Here is a 26,741-nt window from a genome sequence, read left to right as displayed (position 1 = left end):
ATGAAGCCTTCCTCTCTACCCAGACAGGACTAGGTCTGTGTACGCTCTATAAATTTCTGTTTAATGGTCTGTCCTTATAGACACCATAGTAAACTCCTTTGGGACAGGGACCATGTTCTGTTCCTGTGTCCTCAGCACCAAGCATAGTGTAGCTCATAATAGACATTCAGTAACTGTTTAGTGGATGAGAAAAGGTTGAGCAGAAGTTATCCCCATTTAACAAAGCAGAAAACCAAGTCGCAAAGAGGGCAAAAATGCCTACTATGGTCAGACAGCTGATAGTGAGTTAAGCTACAGCTAAATCCCACTAAATCCATTCATATTTCACTTACATTGATGATAATATAACCTCCTTATAAGTTTTCTCATCAAAGTTGTTCCTAGCTCTGTCTTTCAATATTGCACAGAAATAGGATCTGAGTCCTGATAATGTAATAATTACAAATGCCGATCATCAGGTCTATAGTTAGCTCCAGGCACTGATGTTAGGTGCCTGAGACTTCATGACATCTTAGAGAGGCCAACATTGTGATGTCTATTTAACAGAAGAGAAAGCTGGTTCAGAGAGGTTAAGTGATTTGCCCCAGATTCCACAGCCTTCAAACCCAAGTCAGTCTCCAACTCCTAAGCTCAGGTTCTTTCCATGTCCCCAGGCAGCCTTCTGACCATGGCTACAGGACCAACTAGCAGGCAGCCTTCCTCCCCAACTGGCCCCAGATCTCCCTTGAGGGAACACAGATGGAGACTCCACAACCTCTCAGGTTCCTCTGGGCTTGGCCCAAGTGTCGTGCTAACGCTGGCATTATTCTCTGGCCACTCTTCTCTTCTCCCCTTGGGTTCCAGCATCTGCACTGGCTACACGTCCAGGGAAAAGACAGGGCATGGGAAACCGTCGTAGTTCCCAGTAAATGCCCCCCTTGAGAACTGGGCATGTACAGGCAGATCCTCTCATTCTCAGGTGCCTGAATAAACTATCCAGCAATTACACACACCCTTGGCCAGAACTCCCACAACCTTTCCCTACTCCTAGAAATTGCTCTCCAACTCTAGGGTCACCCCAAGAGCTTCCTTAAGGTGCTGGCACTGATTGATTTGTTCAACAAAATTTGCCCTGTTCTTACAGCTACTGTATACCTCTCTTAGCTACCAGTGTTCCCCTTGGAGCCGGGGTGCTTTTCAACTATCTGAGATGAAGAAGTTCCCCCAAACCGTCTAGAGTAGACTAGAAGTTCCATGAGGGCAAAGGCTTCATCTGCTTTGTCACTCTATATCCATCACTCTATACTCATACCTGACATATGAGGCCCTTATAAAATATTTGGTTAGTAGCTAAATAAATATTAAAGGAGCCATTCATCTTGTAAAAGTTGCTTTCAGTCCTTCACTTAAAGGTAAGAATCTCGGCATGTTATGGTCAAAGGGGACCATAGTGGGAAAAGACCTACTCCAATTCCCTCATTTTATAGAAAGGGAGACCCAGAGAAAGGAGGTACAGCATTCAGGGCAGAATCTCAAGTACAACCGAGACCTCTTGACTTTTGCCTAAGCACCTTCTCTGTGCTGAAACCTTGCTCCAAAACCATAAAGATACCCTCATTTAATTCTCACAGCAACCCTCTGGGGCCAGAAGCAGAGAAGGGAAAGCATAACCATTGCCAAATGGCAGAAGAGAAAACGGGGGCTGAGAGAGGTGAAGTGGAGTGTACCCAAGGTCACCCAGTCAGATCCCACAGTCTCCTCCTCTATATCCCATGCTAGGAGCTCACTTTCCCCTGGTCTCACTCCCACTTTGCCCTGTTTATGTGAGTCTTAAAAGGGCTTTGAAAAGATAGACCCTCAGGTTGCAAAGACCTTCATCTTTATTATTCATTCTGTTTCTGGATGGTTTGGTCCATCTGCCCGCCCAGGGCCAAAATTAAGACCATTCAGGTATTCAAAATTGTTATCTTCTCCTAAAAGGGACTGGTGGCCTAAAAACTTGTCTTAGAGGCCAAATGTTCTCAAATGACAGAGGACATCTCCTTTCTATTGTGGCATTGGGTGAGTAGGAACCAGGGGTCTTGTGGAGACTATTAGAGCCCATCTCAAATCTCAGAGGTCTCTCTGGACTTGGTGCACACCAGGTCTCTCTGACCACAGGCTCAGCCAGGCCACAATTCCTGCCTTCCCGGTCGAGGCTGGTATCTTCTTAGCAGCCAGATCCTATTGTGATGGTGGGAGAAGGTCTTAAAGGGAGGCCAGGGGCCTTAGGAAAAACAAAAGAAGAAAAAAGGCTGAATGAGGAAGGATAGCCATGGTGAACTCTCCTGATCTGAAGATGTTTATTTCTGGGACAATGCAGCTCAGCTACTCAATAATGAAAAGTAAAAGCATTTTGTTTAAAGGGGCAAAGTTGGTATGCCAGTATCCTGCTTCATGCATTAGAGATAACTGACAACTTTATCAAAAAATAAAATATCCTACCAATAACTTTAAAATGCCAGTGGCCTGTGGTTTGCACAGCACTCGGCAGGAGCCCCAGCTCTGCCCCACACCAGCTGAGCAGTCTTCAGCACACCGCCACCGCCTGCCTTCCTGAATCTGTCTCCTGGGCTGATTAGTAAAGGCACGAATGCTGCCCCTTTGGCAGGATTTGTAGCAATTAAATAATGTCATGAAAGTACAGTAAGGCACCGAGCACCATGCCTGGAACATAGTGGGTGCTTAACAAATATCACTTCCTTTAAAAAAAAAAAAAAAAAAAAAAAAAAAAAGGAGGAAGAAGAAGAAGAGAGAACAAACAAATTGTGCTTTAGAAATAGAACAGTCAAGTAAAAACCCATTGCCATCCCCCTCCTGCCAGCGAAGTAAAGCTCCACCAAGGCAAAATGGAGCCATTTCCCAATCATTTGTTTAAGGACCAGCCCCCACACCGTGTGACTGGCCTCCCACACAGTGGGCTTGCCTGCTTCTCCTTTCCTGTTCTCCTTGAGCCAGGCCTTGCCAACAAAAATGCATTTAGCCACTCAAAATGCAATTATTACAACTCACCCAGCAGGCATGTTAATATGTCTATTGACATGTGCACACAAATACTAAAAATGCATGCAATGCGATGCGGCCTGATAAAACCCGTGGCTCCCCTTCCGCACACATTCAATGAAACAGTAGAGCACAGTGAGAAGAGAGGAGCTCTGGAACTGGATGAATATGGGTTCAAAGTTTTTTTTCCTTCTTTTAATAATGGCATGACCTGGAGCAAGTCACTGAAAAATCTCAGTTTCCTCATCAGAAAAGTGGTAATTACAAGCCATACTTAGCTTTTGATCTTGTTGTAAGGATCATATAAGACAATGTATATAATAAAATGATCTGATAAGCTATAGATGCTTCAAGGTATTTATTGCAGAAATGCCAAAAATCTGAAATAGGAGGAGAGAGGAGAGTCTAGTGCCAAGCTCAACAACTTTATGGGGTTTTACCCAATGAAGAGAGTAGTCTATTCTGCTTCTTCTCAATTCCTTTCGGGATTTTTGCCTCTTAACAGTAAAACCTTGAACTTAGCTGGCTTTGCTCTGTCATGGACCTATTTTTATTTTACCTCAACAAATGAGCCAACAAACTATACAAGTGTGAATGTCATGTCTCCCTCTGTGTCTTCCCCACCTCCCACCCATAATCCTAAATGCTGAGTGCTGAGCTGGGGGACAGCAGGTCCTAGGTGAAGACAGGGAAAGAAGAATCAAATTTATATTCACCCTCAAACCTCGTCCCACGGCCCTCACTGCCTGCCCTTCATCCTTGGCCTCTCTGAGCCTAGGTGGATAAGATAGCCAGAAGTGAGCAGGAAGGGCGGGGACAAGGAAGGACCCAGGTGTGACACTCCAGATCTGGTATATTTTGGCATGGGAAACAAACAAAGTGTTGCAAAAAGAGAAATTCTCTGCAACCCCTCCTCATTTATTTGAAACAGTCAGGTGGAGAAGAAGAGGGTAAAGTGAAGAAATAAACATCTGAGACAGATTCAGATTTGAGAATCATCTTAGCAATTATTTTGCATAGCACAGAGAGCCTTCCCTCGCTTTCTCCTATTTCACCTTCACACCATCTCGGTGAGGCAGATTCTGTCAACCCATTCCACAGGTAGTAATACTAGGAGAAGAGATGTGTAGCCATTTGCCTGAGATCACACAGCAGGAAAATACCAGATACGTGGCCCAAAACTGTGTCTTCCTACTCCAAACCCCAGGTTTTTCCTGTTACAGGGGTCATTTCTCCAAAGAACAAAGAAGAGGAATTCTGAGTCATTGGCCCATCTCAAACTCTCTGCAGCATCCACTTTGACAATCTATACACCAAAACAACCTAATCGGTGCACACACAGGGCTGGTCACTTATTTATCAAGTCGTACTCTTACGATTTCTGCACTTTTCTGTGTATACATTATACTTCTTTTAAAAAACTTAGCCTGACCAGGCGGTGGCGCAGTGAATAGACTGTTGACTTGGGACTCTGAGGACCCAGGTTTGAAGCCCCAAGGTCACCAGCTTGAAGCCCAAGGTCACTGGCTTGAGCAAAGAGTTACTGACTCAGCTGGAGCCCCCCAGTCAAGGCACATATGAGAAAGCAATCAATGAACTACTAAGGTGCTAAAACGAGGAATTGATGCTTCTTATCTCTCTCCCTTCCTATCTGTCTCTGTCTCTCTCTCATTATAAATAAATAAATAAATATTTAAAAAACATTAAATGCAGCTTTAAAATCTACTAGAAAATCACTTTTCACTAAAGGCTTTCTCTAATTCTTATTTTTTAAATGCAGATCTGTTTTTGTCACTCCTCTCTCTAAAATCTTTTTGTGGCTCCCACTGCTCTCTGGATGACATACAGCACCCTATTCAATCTGACCCCTGGCCTGCCTCTCCAGCCCACAGCCCCCTATTTTGTGCAGAACCCATACAGGCCAGGCTTTCTTTCCTTTATTTTTTCTAGACTTCTGCTTTCTCTGAGCATGACTGGCTCCTACTCCCTCTTTCTTCAGGCCTCAGGTAAGACAGTGCCCACCCAGGAAGCCTTCTGTAACCACCACTCCTCCAGGGTTGTAGCCTGGACCTGTTAAATCCCCATAATATCAGCGCCCACTTCCAGCCCTCCTGTACTAGGTGGAAATGTTCCTCTGTCCCCTTCTACCAGTCTGTCAATCCTTGAAGGCCAGACAGTGCCTTATCGTTTCTATGTTCCAGCAGCCAGCTCAGCAGGGGCTCAGCACATGGTTCTGGATCAGAGCATGAATGAATCCACCCCCCCCCCCACATCCACTTTCCAGGAGAGTTTGTTTTACTCTTTACTTGAAACTGGTTGCTCAGTTGTTTGTGCTCTGTCCCTTTGCCTATTCTGAAATTCCCAGAGGACACTGTAATGGACTGAATTGTGTCTACCTCAAAAAGACAGGAGATCAGAAATCAGAAATGTGACCCCTATTTGGAAACAGGATCTTTGCAGATATAATTAGGTTGGGGACCTTAAGATATCATCATTTTGGATTTAGAGTGAACCCAAAATCCAATGACTAGTGTCCCTATAACAGAAAGGAGAGGGAGATTTAAGAAAGAGACACCCAGGGAGGAAGGCCATGTGAAGAGGGAGGCAGAGGTGGGAATGATCTAGCCACAACCCAAGAAACACCAGGAGTCCCTGGAATAAGAAAGAGGTAAAGAATGGATTCTTCCTTAGAGAATTCTGAGGTAGATTGGCCCTTCTGACACTTTAATGTCAGGTTTTTTGGCCTCCAGACCTGTGCAAGAACACACTTCTATTGTCTGAACACACCAACACTGTGGCATTTATTGCAGCAGCCGTAGGCAACTTATCTGAGCAGGACTGTGCCTCTCACAATCGTGATGTCCTGCCTACTCCCCCACCCCACCATCTTTAACCTCACTGTGGAAACAGTATGACCTCCATGAAAACCTTATGAGGTACTGATTCTGAAGGGCCCCATCTCCAGTTTTAACTGAACTGACTATCCTAAAGGTTGGCCAAAGCCAGAAAAAGGTTATCAAAACACCACCACTGCGCAAATCAGTCAGCACGGAAGGCAGAAGCATCTGCACACTGCGGGCTGGCTGCTCTACCCCTGGCATCTCACTGGTCATCTTTCATTCAGCATGTATTATTGAGTACCCATTTTTAAGGCCCATTTTAGAGAAGAGGAAACTGAGGTTCAGGGAGATGAGGCAACCTGCCTGAGATGTGACGATGAGTAAGTGGTGGTGTTGGGATTGGAACCCTCAGCTGTCAGTGTTGTTTCCCTTCACTAAGCTACCACTTTTTATGACAGGAAGAGACTCAGGGCAGGGAGGATGAAGGGGAGGGAGAGACCGGGTGCGGAAGAATGATTCAGTGCTAGAAGACTTTGTGTTTTTGTTTTCATTGTCTAGAAACAATTAGATATCACACCTCTGACTTTCAATTTATTGCAAGGATGCTAAATTTAAACCTTGAGTGATCTTTATCTGATCCATGTATTTGTATGGGCAAAGTGAATCATACAGTAGAGCTACCACGATAGTTCTAGACAGCACCGTAACTACGGCACAAAGTGCAAGCGTGAAAGCAGGCACATCAGTGGCACAGGTGAAACAACGGTGGTCCCCAAGGTGTGTGTGGAAGGAGTGGGCCCCTAAATGACCACCGATTCTCCTCCTCAGCAGGCCTCTTCTTAGCTTGGGTAAGACAAATGCTGGTCATGAGCCATCCAGGCCTGGAATCATCTGGGTTATCTATGTAGGCTCTTCCTTGCCATTTCATAGAGAGGTCACACACATTCATACATTCAGCTCTGGGTGTGATGAGAAGCCACTGGAGGGAACAGCACAGAGCAGTAGCAAGGTCTGGAGGTTATGGAAGAATACCCTGTGTAAAGAATGAAACAGAGGGCCAGATGGAGCCAAGGAGGCCACTGAGAAGGGGACAGGTAATCCTGGACCCAGGAGTTAAGCCACAGTAGATCAAAACTGACAAAAAAAGAAAAAAGAGATAGAGATAGAGAGAGATAGAGATAGAGATAGAGAGAAGGGAACAGAATGGAACAGAAGGGAAAGAGTGGGAAACAAAGAAAAAGGGTGGGAAGGAGAAAATAAAAGTGGAGTATGACAAAAAAGAACGTTTTATGTAGCAAATGAGAATTCAAGGTCATCTTTTTTTTTTTTTTAATTTTTCCACTCATTTGAGAGGGAGAAAGGAGAGAGAGAAGAGCATCGACTTGTTTCGCTCAGTTGTTCCATTTAGTTGATTGCTCATTGATTCTCATACGTACCCCGACCAGATGTCAAACCCACGACATCAGTGCATCGGGACAAAGCTGTATCCACTGAGCAACCCGGCCAGGGCCAGATCATCAGTTACTGAGTGTAAGACTCTGGGATAGGGATAAGGGAAATGGATACCTCCTATGTACTAACCACCCACCTCATCATTTAACAATCATCTGAGGTAGAAATAACGAGCCTCCATTTTATAGATGAGGCATCTGAGTCCCAGAAAAATTAAATAATTTCTCTAAGGTCACACAGAAATATGGCAACAATGGAATCAGAGTCAAGGGATTATCTAAACCCAAAGCTGATCTTTCTAACCCTCATTCTGGCCAGTGCAGAGAGATGTATGGACATACTGCCTGCCCTCATAAACTTCCCTGATTTACAACCCCATGAAGTCAGAACTGTTATTACCGCTATTTTTAGAAATGAGAAAACTGATGCCTAGAGAGGTTAAGTGACTTGCCCAAGTCACAACAGCTGGTAAGTGGCAGAGTCAAGATCAAACTCTGGTTAGCTCCAAATATCTTAACCACTACTCTGTGTCACTATACAATGTAGTTGTTGTGAACATTAGTAAAACATACTTTTAAACCTCATTTACAGATAGCAGATAGGTAAGAAAGAAAAGAAGTCATCTTAGTCCAAGACTCCAAGACTTCCTGCAAACACACACACACACACACACACACATTTATTGACATATATGTACAGACACATATAGATATAGACACACCCATAAAGTACATGCATACACAACATTCCAAATTCAATTACTTCCTAAATTAGGCTCTGTTATCTGAGTCTCTGGGGAAGGTGAGTCATTTACCCAATTATGATAAATTGCCAAAGCCATCCATCCAATCCCAAGAAGTACACGGACGTCTTCAAATTACTTCTTAAAAAGCCAACTGGAACCCTCTGTTAACATTTCCTTGAGGAGCTGGGGAAAGGGGTGGGAATTGGAGGGTTGACATGTCAAATATCCAAATCTCAGCACTAGAGGCCTCCTCCAAACACCGGTATTTCCTAACACCTTGCTTCTCCGGAAAGACAGACTGGACCTCACTGGTGTGTGATCTGATTGCAAATATCAGAAGGAAAAAGTCTCCTGTTGAAAAGGACTGCCGTGTAGGGAAATGTGCGGGCACAAAATGTGTCCTCTGACAGCCTGAGCTCTAAGCCTGACTCTTCCCTTTCCTAGCTCTGTGACCCCCGCAGGTGACAGGTTCCCATGTAAACAAAGTGGGGATAATCTAATACCTACTGAGAATTAGCTATCATGAGAATTAGAAAAGATCCCTTAAACTAAGGGTCAGCCCACAGTTGATGCTGACGAAGGGCAAAGTTCAGAGTACTGACCTTTCCCCTATAAGGTACAGAGTTGCTAACTTCCAACCAATAGAATCTATAATTATTATCTTTGGCCACCACAGGAAGGAAATGTTAAAAAAAAATAAATTAAATTTAAAAAGCAGTCAGATGTTTTCATGGAAAGGCAGGCCCAGGCATCAATACCACGTTGCTAGGTGTTGTTAAACCACCCACCTAGTCACAGAGTGGGCAGCAATTAATGTAATTAGTGCAGTGACGAGTGTCCTCTGCAATGATAAACAGCTCCGTCCTGCAGAACTTGACAGACCTGCTGCTCTCAGGAGGCTCTTGACCCTGAACATCTACGTAGGGAGTGGTGGAGTGGAGTGGAGTGGAGTGGAGGGAGACAGAGATCCCATCTTCCCACTAATTCCTAGCTCTACGACTCAAGGCAAGCTGTTGTCACCTCTCTGAGCCTTTAGTTTTCTGAGCTATAAAATGGGTTAATACTGTCCTCCCAGGGTTATTGCCATTCTCTGTATCTTTACCACCGTCATCAGAGAAAACCCCACCCCTGCTGGTGGAACAGTGCAGTGTCTAAGGAGACGCAAACGCTGCTGGGGCCTGGAGCTGGAGCAGCCTGCTTCTTCTCTAAGTTCAGGGCACACAGCACCGATCCCAGTGGCTTTAGGGAAATTACTAGAGTTTGGGATGCAAAGGATAGTGACACTTGGCGGTGGGGACTACTCTTTGATTTGATTAACTACTTAAGATAATGTTATAAATAATTACGACAGTTGTTATAGCAAGACTACCGCTTATGAAAAACAGAAGAGCCACAGCAATCTGGCAGTGGGTAATAAAAGCACGAAACCTGCCTGTAACTTCGAATATAGCAATGCCATCTTAAGGATTTATACCCTCACAAAATAAGGCAAATGATTCAAAGGTTATGACATGTATATGTATGTATGTGTCTGGTGAGGTTCTTGATAATCATTAAGAATTCACTAATTTGCCCAACAGGCAGTGAGTGCCTACTGGTACCAGGGTTATAGACATTGCGTATGGGGAGTTACATAGAAACACACTCACAATTAGGATTTGTTGAGATGAAGGCTCTGAAAAGGTCTGTAGAGTGGATCAAAAGGAAAGAATCAAGTGGAAAACGGTTAAGCAAAACTAAAGCAGAATCTCCGAAACTGACAAAGGAGAGAACATACGTAAACATGCATGTAAAGTGGTGTTAAATGAAAAGAAACAAAGAGAAAGGATCAGAGGACTCAGAGAATGCTGGAGCTACAAGGACCTGGGATGACATCCAGTTCAGCATTGCTCAGCTCTTTCCACGAAAACCTTGTGGCAAGTGAGGTTCTCGCATCCTAACAATGTAGGCAGAAAAAATTAAGTTCTGGCTAATAATAATAAAATTATCAGCTGCTAGCTGTCACTCCACTGTTTTCTCTCCCACTTGAGAAATCTCTTCAGTACACCAGGGAGTGAGGCTAAAGCTATTAATGGGATAACTCTGAATCCACTCTAATTTGTTTAATAAAATGGGGATGGAGAGACAACACTGTAGTTGAAAACCAGCAATCTGGCCCAAGCCTCCATGCTGTTGGTGGAGAAGCTGAGGCCTCAAGTGACTTATCTTCTGCATCATGCTCGCACATACTTCTTGCTCAACTGGTATTCATTGAGTGAGTATTCGTTAATGAGTAGGCAAATGAGATGATGTGATAGAGATCACCCAAACTGTATGTGCTTGGTATCATATACTGATTAAAACTTAGGGACTGGGAGAGAATTTAGCCTGTGGTATCTAGAAGTGCATGTTCATTACGTCCCCAGTTTTTAATTTGCTCAAGTGTAACATGAGAAATAAAACAATGGCCCAGCAGACACAGCAACAGAAAGGAGGTCAGAGTATTAGCTTGAAAGTAATAGAGTTCTAGAATTACCAGGATAGGGATGCTACCAGTGTCTAGTCTCCAGTGTTTCAAAACCACACTGAGGGCTCCCCATAATGTGACCCTTTATCTGACCATCTAGGAACAGAGGATCTGCCTGCAGGGGAAAGTCCTCTCCACCTGATCATGGCTCTTTCCTCCTGTCCTCTGCCTGGAATGGCACTCCTGTCCCACTCTCCTCCCAGCATCAGCATTTATAGCCTTTACACTGTAGCCCCTCTTCAGAGAGGCCCTTTCTGATTTTCCTCTTTAAGAAGGTCCCCACTGTTATCCTTCTTCAAAAACAGAAGGGTATAGAACTTCTAGATCTGTAGGCTCAATTGTCTCCCAACTCCCCATCAGCTAACACGTAACCTACTAGCTATACCACACGGGAAACACAGTTCCTATCCATTCTTTTCATTCATAACATTTATTGCATATTGTAATTTTATATTAATTTATTATCTATACACAATAGCTATAATACTAGTAGTTAAAATTAATATTTATTGGACACTTACTGGGTCAGGTACTATCTAAGTACTTGATGTATCAATTCATTTAATATTCACAACAGCCCTCTGACATAGATTCTCTCATGAGCCTCATTATACAGATCGAAAATGGAGATTCAGAGAGGAATTTGGCCAAGTTTGTATCGAGTCAAGGACAGAGCTAGAGATCAGACCCAAGTGATGTGGCCCCAGAGGTTCAACGCTCAACCCCTAGGCAGAGGTCATATCTTTTTTGCCCGCCACTTCATCCTCCAGACCTTGTATCACTAGTACCTGGCATGAAACGGGGGCTTGATAAATATTGTTGATGAAGGAAGGGAGGGAGGGAGGGAGGAAGGGAGGGAGGGAGGAAGGGCTGAGAAAGAGGAAGTACTACTACTCTCATCTTGACCAGCTTGTGAGTGAGGTAGGATTAGAACCCAGTGGGGAGCCCCTGTCTCCCTAGGAGCAACAGAGATGCTGGAGACAGAGCTGAATGAGATACTATTCCTGTCCTGGGGGGGAATGTCTTTATCCTCATCTCAAGGTGATCCAGTGGTTCTGACATCCTCAGGTGAGCCTAGGAACCCCCTCAGTGGATCCCGGGCTCTTCCCTGCCTTCAAAAGAAGGGAATACAACTGTGATACAACCATTCCTCTCCAGGGTCCCTTGTGAGGACCCTCAGAGCACATCAGTGAATATGACACGAGCCTTCTCTCAAGGAGCTCACAGGCTAGTGAGAAGAGGAGCCCTGAAACCAAGGAGGGGACAGGAAGTAGACCAGTCAGACAGGAAGGGAAGGAAGAAGGCACAGAGGGAGAGAGACACATCTTGGAACAAATTCTACCTCTGAGAGTCGCTGCTTGTTCTGCTCATGAAGCCTGCAACCCCTCCTCCCTCCACTCCATCTGCATAGGTGGACTGCTTTGCTATATATAACACATGATACTGTGATACATGTTACTGTTAAGACAAGGTAAGCCTGGCAACTAGAGGGATAAGAACAACATAACATGCAAGTGGCTTTATTTCACACTGATTTTTCCCAGGATGTGACTGTTCTGTCCACCGAGGAGCAGCAGTGGAGGAGAAACTACACTAAGAGAGTGAAGTGTGGCTGACACAGAGTCATACAGTACTAAGGGAACTGGACAAGATGCCCTTTCACCCCACGTCCTGCTAGGCTGTTCACCTACAAGCCCTTTCCTGAAAGAGCTTACAGCATGGCGCCCCCATCTTTGAGCATTTGCACTCGCCTCCATGCCTCAGCAGCCTCATCCCCACCATGCCTTCACCAAGCTCCCTTTGCAGTTTGAAGGAAAAATCCTATTATTTGCCGTAGTATGTATATGTGTGTATATGTTCATTTATTTAGTCAGAACATAACGAGTCTTTTAACTCTATTATTTTTGTTAGGATAAAAAGTTACAATAAAAACCTTTGGTTACAATCTTGGATGGGTTTCCAATGATCTGCCCCAAACCTATTTCTGCAAAAAGCCCTGTTATTTTTACGGTACAACTCTGCAGGACACAAAGTGTTTTAGGAACGCATACGTCACATTACAGCAGAACTGCCCGTATCAGTTCACCAAAGGCTTTGCTGTTAGGTATGACAGTATTTCTTACAGAAGTTCATTGAAGTAAGCATAAATGGCAATCGCCACACTCATTTTCAGATGAGAAAGCTGTAGCTCCAGAAATGTTAAATGACTTATCCAAAGGAGAGAAAATAGGACTCAAATCTAAGTATTCAACTCTGAGTCCTTCTCCCCACTCTTCACTGCACCACAGCACCTCCCGTATTTCCTTGCACATGGCAAGGAGCCTATCAGTAAATTATTCTGGGAAAAATTAGTCGTGCCTCCAGATTATTCATCTCTCTGACAGAAGAGTTCATGAGCCTCAGTTGGAAAAAAAAACAACAATGAGGAAAAGAAGAAGGTAACTAATTTTTTGAGTTCCTGCTGTGAGATAGGAATGACACTCAATGCTTTTAAAAATACACACACACACACACACACACACACACAGGCTGTGAGTAGCCTTTGTTCCATTTTATGGGTGAGAAACTGACACTCAGCTATTTATTTATTTATTTTTTTGTATTTTTCTGAAGCTGGAAACGGGGAGAGACAGTCAGACTCCCGCATGCGCCCGACGGGGATCCACCCGGCACGCCCACCAGGGGGCGATGCTCTGCCCCTCTGGGGCATCGCTCTGTTGCGACCAGAGCCACTCTAGCGCCTGGGGCAGAGGCCAAGGAGCCATCCCCAGCGCCTGGACCATCTTTGCTCCAATGGAGCCTCACTGCGGGAGGGGAAGAGAGAGAGAGGAAGGAGAGGGGGAGGAGTGGAGAAGCAGATGGGCGCTTCTCCTGTGTGCCCTGGCCGGGAATCGAACCCGGGACTTCTGCACGCCAGGGCGACACTCAGCAATTTAAAAAAACTATCCCAAATCACACTACTGGGGAGGGAATTAGTTTAGATTTGAACTCAAGCCTTCCTGACTCCAACATGCATACTACACCACTATATCAGTGGAGAATGCCTGCCACTTGTAAAATAAGAAAAACTTTTAGTGATACATAGACAAATCTATTTATTTTAAAGGCTATATATTTACTTTTACAGTGGTCTAAATGTTTATAGCAAGTCAAAGTTGTTATCCATTTATAACAGTAATGTATTATCTATAAAAATATCTTTGTTTTAAAGAAGTGGATCTACTTAAAAGAAAATATTAAGTAAATTGATTTTGAGAATGTAAGTGGACATAAAAAGTGAAGATAAGTAATGGGCAAGTGACTGAAACATGACTCTTTAGCCAAACAAATGAATTCCTATAAAACATTTTCTTGGCCCTGCCCAGTAGGCTCAGCAGTAGAGCATTGGCCCTGCATGTGAAAGTCCCAGGTTTGATTCCCAGTCTGGGCACACAGTAAAAGCAACTATCTGCTTCTCCACCATCCCCTTCCCCCCTTTTCTCTCTCTCTCTCCACCTCTCTCTCTCTCCTTCTACCACAGCCATGGCTCTAAGGACTCGAGCAGTTGGCCCCGGGTGCTGAGGATGGCTCCATGGCCTCGCCTCAGGCACTAAAATAGCTCTACTGCCGAGCAACAGAGCAGCGGCCCCAAATGGGCAGAGCATCACCCGGTAGGGGGCTTGCCAGGTGGATCCAGGCTGGGCGCATGCGGGAGTCTATCTGTCCGCTTCCCACTTCTCACTTAATAAAAATAATAAGAAAAAAAAAACATTTTCTTTTTGAAAATAGATTCCCATGAGCTATAACAGCAGATATTTTTGAAATCACCAACAATAGAAAGGAAGTTAAAGCAGGTATGATTCCCTGCCCAGTGTTTTAAGGAATTTAACATGCAATGCTCCCTTCCTGCATCTGTGCCATTTGATGTTTCTTTACAGGACTTGGCCATGGTTGGTCTGAGAAGTGCTTTGGTTCTCTTAAAACAGAGAAAGCAGTTGAAGAAGGAGACTTAATTCATTTTTAGAAGAGTATTGGAAATTTCAGAGCTAGTGAAAATTCCCAGACAATCCAGGGGCTTGATATTTGTGTGACACAGAGAAACAAAGTAAAAGGCCTGAGCCCACTTGAGACACCTGGTTTCCACCCCATCTTTAGCCACTAATTTACTGTATCACTCAGGCACCTGACAGCTGGGGAGCATGCTGTCCCCGTTGGATAAATGAAGGCATTTTTAATTTTATAGCCATTCTCCAGTGATGTGAGACACACCCAATCAAGAATGACCATAATTGGCAAGAGTAGCTATCCTGTGACTTAGGAGACACCTGCCTACCACAGGCACCAGCGTCCTTCCAGGTCTGAGAGTGTGTGAGTTCATGATTTAAGTTCCTTGGATTGCACATGGCCACACAAGTGGCAGTGATGTATACAGAGAACCATTAAACAGTCTCAAGACTATGCTTAGAATGTCACACCACAGGCAACATAAACCAAGCTATTATAAACTCCTACCTTCCCTAGTAGGTACTCTGGTTAATTAAATGTCCTTGTTAGTATCACTGTGCTCATTATACTTGTAGATACGGAGTTGCTGTTTTTAAAAAATACATAATGTGACTTTGGAATATACTGAACACAATTAAAACTGTCCCTGGTAAATATTTTTGTTTCCTCACTTTATTGTTAACTAGGAAAGCAATGAATGCTTATTGCAGTAGGTTACTATACAGAAATATTCACTTCCTCCTTCCACAACCCCTATGACTTGCCAGCTCACTAATATTGGACTTGGCCATGTGACTGGCTTCAGCTAATAGAATGCAGGCAAAAATGACAACATACCAGTTTGAACTGTAGGCCTTAAAAAGCCTCAAGTGTTTCCATTTGCCACACCTCTGTCATGAGAGGAACACATCCCTGATAGATTCTGCCTCTCTAGGATGGATTCGAGAGTGAGACACAGGAAGCAGGCCTGAGTTTAACCCTCAGCCCTATTTCTCCAGGTTGCACACAAACACATATAACACTGCACTAAAGTCAGAAGTTCCAGGAAAGGCCACCATCATGTCTTAGAAAACTGCAGGGGAGGGAGACGCAATGGAGAGGAAAAAAGACTACATAGGGCCTGAGGAAGGCTATGCCATCTCAGCTGACCTGCACATCGATAAGCAGGAAATAAAATACTTAACACCCTATAGCACTCAAATTTTGTGGTAGTTTCTTTCATATCAAAAGCTGATTAATCCATCCATCTATTATGATAAGCAAAAATTTAATAGAAATCATACAGTTTTAAAAGTGAATTAAATCTTTATAATCACACCCCAAGTAAGGTAGTTGATAATGACCATTTGGTACGTACAACTTCTACTCTCCTTTCTGGGTTTTCCAAGGATTAAGTGATCAAATGCATGCAATAAGCACTTAGCACAGTGATGGGCATATGATGTAAGCACTCACTTAACATTTGCTGTTTTTATTAATATTTTCATGCAAATACACTCAGAGATGGGTTTTTTTAATTGATGCAAAATAAAATGCTACAGATATTACAACTTGCTTTCTTCACATAATACTGTATCACGGGTATTTCTCTAGGTCAATTCATCTTTTTAAGGGCAATTAAGTCATCTTTTTAAACACACAGGCTATATGATATTCCATGGTTTTAATATACCATAATGTATTTTGTCTATTTCCTCTGAGGTAAATGCATATAAGTGCATACAGTATAGTACAAGGCCTTCTGTTGCACGTATTAAGTATGTGCACACATATATTACAAGGTCCTCCCCTCATGCTCATCCTGTCAATTCTTTCTTACTGGCTTACCTTTCGGTCACTCCAAACATGCCCCACATTCATGTCCCATATTCAGACCTTTGTACATGCAGTCCTTTCTAGAACACTCTTCCTCCACTGTCTCCTCTTCTTCTGGCTACTCCTACTCATTCCTGAGGTCTCAGTTTACTCATTGCCCGGCAGTGATTTTCAACCTTTGTTTCTCATGCACTCATAAACTAATTACTAAAGAAAAAGGGGCCCTGACTTCTTCTTCCTTAGTAACTAATTTATTTGTGCCATGAGATGAAAATGGTTGTATTTAGTCAGGGGCACTGACCTTAGTAATTAGTGTGTGTTTGTGCCATGAAAAAAAAAAGTTGAAAATCACTGGAGAGGACAATTCTCTGACTGCTACCCTTGTCAGATGTCCCTTTTCTGTGTACCCAGAACATCCTGCCCTTCCTTCATTATTATACTTGACTCATCTTGGCCTCTTTATTATGTATTTTCCTTGCTATACCCCAACTTGTGGGGAGGTACTGTAGCTTTTGTTCACCAGTGTTTACCAGTAGCTGGCCTAGAGTAAATGCTTAAAAATTGTTGAATAAATTAGTAACATATTTAACAATATATGTTACCTATATTTCTTCAGAAATCCCCAAAACACCTGGCACGTCTCAATAAATATCCACTGAAAAATTATATATAGCTGACTATGTAAGACATAGCAACATGTCTCATGAAGTTTATGAATTTTAGATAGAAAGAAACATTATTAGGATCAGTGTGTGATCAAGTGCTATGTCCTTTACTTCCACCTCCTCTGCTAATTCTCTTCAAACAGGAAAGGGAAGAACAAAAATCCCTAACTTCAATACCACACTTATTCTCTCATTGAGAGTATCCTGCAGCACCAGCTGGAATATGAAGACACTAACAGCTGTAACATACAGACTCCAAAATCTCAGTGGTTCAACACATGGTAGTTGATTTTTCATTCAGGCAAAGGCCAATGAATGAGAATATTCCTGGTCAGTGTGCAATCTTCCACATGGTCATCCAGAGATCCAGGCTCCTTTCTTTTGTGACTCTGCCCTTTTCTATGTCCCTTACTTTTTTTTAATTAAGTGAGAGGTGGGGAGGCAAAGAGAAAGTCTCCCGCATGAGCCCTGACCGGATCCACCTGGCAAGCCCCCACCGGATGATGCTCTGCCGACCTGGGGTCACTGCTCTATTACTCAGCAACTGAGATACTTTAGCACCTGAGGCAAGGCCATGGAGCCATCCTCAGCACTGGGGGCTGATGTGCTTGAACCAATCAAGCCATGAATGCAGGAGAGGAAGAAAGAGAGAGAGAAGGGGGAAGGAGAGGGGTGATGAAACAGATAGTCACTTCTCCTGTGTGCTCTGACCAGGAATCAAACATGGAACATCTACACACCAGGCAGATGCTCTACCACTAAGCCAGAAGGCCAGGGCCCTATGTCCCTTACTTTTACCCACAGATGGGGAAAGATGGCTCTGTGAGCCAGGCCTATATGTAGCACACATTACAGTCATACTCTTTGCATTGACTAAAACTCTGCCATGTGGCCATACCTAATTAAGGAGACCAGAAGATGTAGTTTAGCTGTGTGCACAGGAGAAAAGGAGTTTTGTAAACACTATATAGTTCTTCTACAACAAATGATAACTGAGTATCTAGTTTTAAGTGATCTCAAGTACAAGTAATTTTGACTTATGGATACTGAAAGCACTTGTTTTGATAGAAGAATGTCAATCTAACTAACACTGGACTTGAAAAAACATCCCAGGTTTTCAAATGTTGAGAGTAAAAGAAGAGTCAATTCCAGAACTGAGAAATCACTAATGCTGAGAACCAACCACTCTTAGGAAATTCTAAAAGAGGATATTTAAAGATGGCTTTTATAAACTTTTAAAATGAAGTAGTGATTATTAAAAGTTACTCTGGGCTCACTAGAAATCATATAACTAACCAAGCATAGTGTCTGGCACATCACAGACAATAAATATGTACTGAATGGATAAACTTCAATTCTACTTTTAAGGCAACTATCCTATCAATAAAAAACTGTAATTTCAGAAAGTTCTTCCATAAACATAGCAGTTCTTCCCTCTAGCCTCTAACCATTAACCTCACTCTGACCTCAAAACCTACAGAATAAGTCAACTCTCCCATGTGACAGTTGCACAACTATTTGGAGACTTCACCATATGTTCCCACGGTCTTTTATTTTTCCCTCTGGGTAAATATTCCCAGTTCCTTCACTTCTCCAGGGGACATAGGTTGTCTTCTCACCACTTGTCCTAACTTCTCTGAGATCTCTCAGATTGGTCAAATTGCTTTCCACAGTTTCATGTCCACAATGCTCCCAATGCAGTCACACAAGCATTATCACTCCTCAGCTCTGTCAGTGTCACTAGGAGTGTTCAGAGAGTGAAGATGCTGCCAAAGTGACTTCTGCATTGGGGAGAAAGCAGGACTTGGAAGATGACTTCTAAGGACCCTTGCCAATTTATGATCCCACATAAGTTTTGTGGACGTTCTGACTGCTGAAAAGACATCACCATAAGGGTGATGATGTGTACAATTCCACATTCCTCCTTAAAGAAAACCTCATCCAAGCATACTCTTCAACAACTCAATTTACTTACTTGTATATTTGTTTTCTTCATTTCTGCCTCTTTATTCCAATTGTGAGCCAGATGCATGTTTACAAGCGGACAACCTGGAAATAAAAGGGGGATGGGGATGAGGAAGAGAATGGACTATTCCAAAACTGGGAACCAGTCTCAAACAAAAGAGAACTAATTTTGTTGAGAGTTCTGATGTATAAGAATAATTTACTGAACACCTTCTATGTGCCAAGTATTGTGCTAAATGCTGTGGATAAAGTGAAGACAAAAAGAAATGCTTATCCTGCCCTCCCGACGCTTAGCCTCTGGTTTAAGACTGATCTTAAAAAGACAAAACAATAACATAAAAATATATAGAATAACAAATTAAGATAAATTTTGTTGTGATGATTAACTCTCCATTTCCCTGGCTTTGGGTTTCCATGAAGAGACATTTGCTAGAGTAAGCTTCTCCACCCCTTATTTACTCCCCACAGGAAGAGGGGCGAATTATCTGACTGTTGAGTTCAGGAGAAAGACCCAATATGCCCACTTTGGCCATTTGCTTTCCTTTTAGAATCAAATTTTCCACAGGATGTACACACTGCCTGTCCTTTTAGAAGATGCCTGCAACTGCCCACCTTTGCCAGGGACTGGTGGGTACATTTAACGCAGTATGAAGCATTAGGATATCCACTGTGGCCTTACATCTGCCATACCCTCCTACATCAGCTATCAGGCTGACATTGCACCCTCCTTTTTTCTGCTTCCTGTATCTAACTTTCGGCTGGTTCTGAACTTAAAAGGGACAAAAGGGAGGGTTTTTTATCACCCTCCTGAAATCCCAATGCTATAAAGAAAAAACATAGGTACTTATGAGAAAGTATAAGAGGGGAATTTAATTTAAATGGGGGAGGGTGCAGTATGAAAAAAAAAATTCTATTTAAGTGTCCTTTAAACTAATATCCAAAAGAAACAGAAATTGAACAAGGAACACGGAAGAAGTGGGAGGGCTAGCATAAAGGTTCTTAGGCAAGAAACGATTTGTCTTGGTAGAGGAACTGAAGAAGTCCAGTGTGGGAGTCACTAGGATTGGTCACCAAATACTTCCAGCTCTCTGCCTTCCAGGCAAATGGGATTGCACTTCCTGGTCTCCTTGTGGCTGGGTGGGGCCATAAGACTACTTTTAGGCGGTGAATCCTGAGAGGTGACACATGACAGTCTACAAGATAATTAATTGCACCTGGCTGAGGAGACCTTTCAAAGCTCTCTTTCCCTCTCCCTTGATCGATATCTGTAATGTCCCTGGAAAAGGGTGACCTACCAGACTGGGTCCCAGAGGAAGACAACATAATCAGAATCCCTACCAATGCTGGATGGACATGGAGTAGGAGCAAGAAATAAAACTTTTCTGTCCTGAATCACTGAGATTTGGAACTGTTTCATATAGTAGCATAACCTAGGCTATCCTGACTGATACAGCCATAGCCAGTGCGGCTGCAGGATAGTTAATGAAGGGAGAAGTACTAGCTATTTCAGGCCGGTGAGGTAGAATAGCTCAGTTCACGTGAGATCTCATAAGCAAGGTAACAAGTTTGGGTTTTAATCCCAAATCCAATAGGATACACTTAAGGAGGTTTCAGCAAGGGAGTCTGAAATGTTCCAACTTTTATGTATTAAAACAAGGTCCTGTGGATATTTGACTATTAGAACACCCCCCCCCCCCTTCATTGCACTGCAGAAATGGCTGTTTCCTAAAAATCCATCACAAGCATTTATTAAGCACCTTCTTTCCTTCTATGTGCCAGGCATTGCCTTAAGCACAAGAGAAACAAAAAAGAATTAAGACATAGTTCCTGGATTTGGAGTCAGGAAGGTAAGAAGACATTTACAAGAACACATAATAAACATTCTCTGCTTCAGGTATGTAGCCAGTGTGGTGAGAGTCATAGAAGATAATAACTATTTGAAGGAAGGGCAGGAGATGGGGTAATAGAAAGCTTCAGAGGGAGTAATTATTTGAGTTGGGTCTTGAAGGGTGAGTAGGAGTATGCCAGGTGACATTTTGATTAGGGATAAAAGTAAATGGAAAGACAGGAACATGTTAGAGGAATGGAAGATGTTTAGGATAGCTGAGACTCATAGGAATGGGAGAAATGTGTAGTGCAGCGTGTGGTAGACTGTATTACTATGTGCAAATGCTTGCTGCCCCTCCCCACTGATATCAGGTTTGTGAACTGTTCTCAGCAGAAGCTTTAAGCTCCATGCTCTTCCCTCTCTGCCATGACAATCAGCAATGTTTTAGAAAGGGTCCAACAGCAAAGATGATGTGTGTGAAGCAGAGACACAGCCCACGCATAGTGACTGTGCAGTATGAATGAGAAATAATCCTGTGGTTGTCATCCAGTAAGGTTTTTGGATTGCTACCATAGCATAACCTCATCTATACAGAGGCTCGTGTTTCCAGGTCTTGACTTCCAGACACATAATAGGACTGCATTTTCCTGAACCGTGTAAGACATGATCATTTGACTAGTTTTTTTACTAATATATAAATATAAGTACAAATAATGTGATTTATTTTAGAGAGGAAGCTTTTAAAGCCAATGTGAATTCACCATGCTTTCGTTTCCCCACTGAAGTGATTGAGATGATTGTGGAAGTACACATTAAGATGAAACCCCCCTCAGACTTGGTTTCTGAGTGGGTACACTGAGCAGAGTCCCTTTGACTTGGAATATGTAGTATGAGCAAGTAATAAAGTTATTTTGTTAAGCCACTAAGATTTTAGGATTGTTTGTTATGGTGGCAAACCTAGCCTATCCTGACTGATATAAAAACTAGCACACAGGGTAATGTAATAACAATAAAATTACACACTGTTTAGAGGACAGTAACTGAGAACACTATTATCAGAAGCTAAAAGGATAGTGACCTATGTGGTGACTATATCACCTGTGATAATTTAGAAGGAATATCACGAACCTAATAAACTTAAAGAAGAGACTGTAAAGTAAAATGTTAGTAGTGTGTGTTGGTGGCTGTTGGAGGCATTTGTAAACTTACTACAGAAAAAAAAGAAAGAAAAGAAAAAGAGAGAGAGAGAGAGCTCAGAGAAGACTCAGCCAGTTTGCAAGCAGGAATGAAAGTGTAGGACAATCTAGAAATTCAGAGATTTGTAAGAGTAGAAGCGGCTACTGCTCTCAATCTCAACTAGTAAAATATACAATTAAGAAATGTTTTGCAGCAAGAAAATTCCTGGTAAAATTGGCCCTGAAGTACAGATCAAGTCAAGGGTATGGCCTCAAACCAATACCTCTGGGTAAATTAAGGTGTTACCTAGCATATGCTTTCAATTGGACAAAAGGGCTCTGGAAAGGGAGAAAAAGTATGAATCTCTTACCAGAGCCTAATAAGTACAAAGGACTCAAAACCAAGTTGGGGGAGGGATGCGGGTAGGAGACTGAATGAGAGACAGAGAGACCAGCAGGTATAAAAGCAAGAAAACAAAGAAATATGGCAGACCATAGAACTGTCTAGAAAAGAGTTGGTTGTGGCTATTGGGACATGGAATGGCTGGAATCAAATTGCTAAGAAGCCTATGTTTATAGGAGAGTTCTGCTGCCAAAAGAACATCAGCCTGGATTAAAGGACTCTGTACCGGAGACTTAATATCATTCTGCAACCCCCTCCCCCAATTTTTAAAAGCTTAATAAGAAATGGTGACATATTGCCATTTACGACAACATGGATGGACCTTGAGAACATTATACTGAGTGAAGTAAGTAATTCAGAAAAAGCTAAAAACTATATGATTTCACACATAGGTGGGATATAAAACTGAGACTTACAGGCATAGATAAAACTGAAGTTGTTATCAGGGGAGGGGGGTGTGAGAAAGGGAGTAGGGGAAAGGGTGTAAAAAGGGACAAATATATAATGATAGAAAATGATCTGACTTTGGGTGATGGATACACAATATAATCAACAGTTCAAATATTGTAGAAATATTTACCTGAAACCTATGTATTCTTATTGATCAGTGTCACCCCTTTAAATGTAAATTTTTAAATAAAAATAAAAAATAAATCCTTGCAGCAAACAAACAATAAATAAGTAAGTAAAAGCTTATTTAAAAATATACACTGCTCACAAAAATTAGGGGATCAGGGAACATCCAGATACTCCAGTACTTTCAGCCTTTTGTATAGTGCATTTTCTCCAATGAAATAACAGTTGGTTTTGTTTCTCATCTGCATAATAGAACAACTTTCTTTGACTTGTCGTTTGCTTTTCTGATGTTCTTATTTAATTTTTTAAAAATCAAATGCTTCTTTATCACTTCATATTCATTTTGAAATATTCCCTAATTTTTGTGAGCAGTATATTTTCCTATTCCTGCTTTTGATATAGAAGAAAAAGGCTCTTTCAAAGGCAAAGCAGGGGTCATGGAAAACAATGGATGGGGCCGCTGCACTTGGGGAGCAGTATCAAGGTCTAACTGAGGTATTTGAAGGGTCCTCAATAAACCTGCTCAGTGGACTAGTGTTTACTGTGGTGTCCCAGTCCTTCACTTTCCAAATGGTGTGTCCACTGCAGCAGTGCTGTCCCTGTCCTATAATTATATACGAAAGGTATGCAGGATAGACATATTGCCTTTAGAAGGAGCTGATATAGTCTAGGACACATCACCTAGAACCTGAAAAGTGAGCTTGATACACTGTTACTAGATGGGTCTTTAGAGTTGCCCCCCTTGAGGAAAGAATTGAAGGAATTCTGCCTGTGGGAGGTCAGTAAGCCTAACATTTGTCAAACAGAAAGGGACACTGTTAGAATCATTAGTATTGTACCATAAATCTTCCTGGCTTTCTTCATCTAAGACAGTTAACAGGATTACAAAGATTCAAAGTTAGGCGTGGTCATGTGACTTGCTTTGGCCAATGACATGCAAGCAGACTGCAGTGTGTCATTTCCAAGTGGATACTCTGAGAGTCAGTGAATAATTTCTCACCTTCTCTCCATCCCCGACCCCCAGCCAAGACAGTAATATGAAGCATGCTTTAAGATGAAACCTTTTTAATTGGAATCCTCAAGTGACCACAGAGAGCAGAACTCCCCTGCAAACCCACAGTAGACACATAGCATCAGCAAGAAATAAACTTCCTTGGGGGAAGCCACTGAGATGTTGGGATTGTTCATTAGGGCAGCATAGCTCAGCCTTTTCTGACTGATACTGGGAGTGAGAGATGAGGCCTGAGAGCAGAAGCTAGATGGTGAAAGGCCCCTTCTCCTAGGCAAAGTTGTCTGAACTCTTTCCTTATGGTAAGGGGAAGCCAGTGAAGGCTTCCAAGCAGGGGCGTTAACATAAACACATCAGTTATTTTTTGGATGAAATGTGCTATTTCTCAACATAAGGACAAAATCAGCCTACTAAACCACATAAGGCAAAGAGGAACACACAGAACCCTTAAGCAAAATATATATATTTATACAAAGTCCTAAGTCTTGAATTTTCTAAATACAGGATCTCTGAAAGGAGCTACAGAGGATCGAGCAAAGAAAATTTCTTCTGTCTCACCATCTAAGCTCTATTTCCTCTGCAGACAATATTGTTACAAGATAGTCTCCCCAAGCAGAAAAGATACAGGAGAACTTAGCAGGGACCTGAGGTCAATTTCCAGCTGCCTGTGTGGCCTCAGCAAGATATTTAACCTCTCTGGGTCTAGTTCCTCATATGCTAAACCCACCTAATAATATACATAGCTCTAGATGGTTGTGGGAGAAACCTTATATTTAAATTGCTCAAGCAAATGCCTGTCTGATATTAAACATCTGTTTAATACATGAAATTTATTTTTATTGCTCTCATCATAAACATTATTAAGAACACCAGCTCCCCGATTACAGAAGAAAATGATTCAGGGCAACAGTATAGAGGAGAATGTTCTCTCCTTGAGAAAAGTAACTGGATCTTGTCATTATTGTATCCCTACTCCATCCCTACCCCACACTCCAGCACAGTACCTGGCTCAAGGCAGCCACTTAGTCTTCCTCTGCTGCATGAGACAAGAGAGGTGAATGCCTCGAGTGAGGAAAACTTGTCAAGATTTCCCTGCCTCCAGCTGCTGTTGCGCTGTTGAATCTGAACTCTCAAAGCCAGCCACAAAGACCTTAAAGCTCTGGTCTCTATAAACTCAACGCTAAATTCCACCAAGTTCTGGAGCTAAAAAAGCCAGAATTGGAACATAGGAATATAAACTGCTACAGCTCCAACTTCAATCACCAGTCTCAGGACTTCTGCCCATGAAAGAGCTGACTTCTGACCCTTTCTTTTCTCCCTCACCCTCCTCCCCTCACTGCTCCTCACAGGCATATATACACCTGTCATATCCTGGCATTCCATGGAGGCTCCAGGAAACTCAGGGAAGGGGCCTGTTTGACGACCACCTCCTAGCTCTGAAAGAGGTGATGCTCCACTATCTCAGCCCATTGAGATGGTTTTCCCCGGTTCCCTTGCAGATAAAGGAACAGAAGCTCAGAGAAGCTCTGTAATTTGCTCACTTCACACCGTGGTGGTAGCGTTGGCCACGACGGAACCCACGATTCCCGATTTCAGTATTCTTTCCATACACTTTTGTCCCTAAGGGGTGCGGGATGGGGGAGGATAAAATAAGCACCACAGAAAAGGAACCACTTATATGTGTCTAGCGCTTCCTAGAGGTTACACAAGATATGGGCTCAGCACCCGGCCGGGCGCGAAGAGATTTTGAATTCCGCTTCTACCCGACTCCTCGCTGCGTGACTTTTGGCATGTGTCGGGCGCTCTCGGACTTGTTTTCCCGGAATCAAGTCAGGGCGGGAGGAGTGAGAGTGGGAGCGAGAGTGTGTGTGGTTAGTGTGTGTGTGTGTGTGTGTGTGTGTGTGTACGTGTTCGTTTGCGTGATGTGTGGTGGGCATGTTCTTATTATGAGAGGGTAGGGAGTAGACAATCACAGGGGTTCCCCAAGTTTCGGATTCCGTAAACTTTGGTTGTCAACTAAACGCTGAGTAGCCGCCTGATTCAACTCCCTAAATGTATATATTATAAAAAGACCCCCATAGAAAATTGTGACCACACACCCTTTTCCCAGGGTCTGGAGGGTGAAGTGGGGGTGCGGTGGGGACTTAGCCAAGCACCCAGTTTTGAGCAAGGCAAATCACTCGCCTTCTAGGCGCAGCCACACCGTAGGGCGGACGGTCACTCGTGAACTTGACCAGGCGACAAACTTCCTAGTGTCCTCAACGTGGGGGGCCGACTCTCGCGAGACCGCCCCTGAACTTAAGCCCACTTTCACTCGCCCCCTCGGGGACTTAACAGAGCCACCTTAAGGGCGGCGACCCGCCCCCCGGAAGTGCGGGAGGGGGGTAAGCAGCCGGGTGCTCGGCCTCCCCGCCCCGCGCGGCGGCAAAGTGCCCGCAGACTACATCCAGCCCCCGCAGAGTGGGGAAATACCACCCACCCAGCACTCTCGGCCCCAGACACCTGGCCGGGTTCCCCAGCCTTCCGGGTCCCCGAAGCCTCCGCATTCCCACCCGGAGCACCAAACTTGAGCCAGCCTCTGTCAGAGGCTGCGAACACCCGCGTCCGGCCCGCGCACTGTAGCCACCGTCTCTAGACAGTCAAACCCCAAGACGTCAGCCCACAATGCACCGGGCGGGTCGGGAAAGACGCGCCGGGAAGGAGAAGGCGAAGAGTGGGGCGCGAGTCGTGCGGGAGGGGGAAGGGGAGGAGGAGAAA

General features: G+C 43.4%; 1 long non-coding RNA gene across 1 annotated transcript; it reads right to left on the bottom strand.

Moving 5' to 3' along the window:
• Window positions 1-6,432: 6,432 nt before the first annotated feature.
• On the bottom strand, window positions 6,433-26,646 carry LOC136400192 (uncharacterized). The gene is made up of 3 exons (XR_010750262.1): window positions 26,464-26,646; window positions 19,004-19,077; window positions 6,433-6,894 (listed from the first exon to the last, which is right to left on the bottom strand). It is a non-coding gene; the product is annotated as an uncharacterized lncRNA (long non-coding RNA).
• Between the last annotated feature and the right edge of the window lie 95 nt (window positions 26,647-26,741).

This window comes from Saccopteryx leptura, chromosome 3, assembly GCF_036850995.1.
Source record: "Saccopteryx leptura isolate mSacLep1 chromosome 3, mSacLep1_pri_phased_curated, whole genome shotgun sequence".
In the NCBI taxonomy this organism is placed as follows: domain Eukaryota; kingdom Metazoa; phylum Chordata; class Mammalia; order Chiroptera; family Emballonuridae; genus Saccopteryx; species Saccopteryx leptura.
The sequence above is the reverse complement of the archived record's forward strand: the minus strand, read 5'-3'. Positions and strand labels throughout refer to the sequence as shown.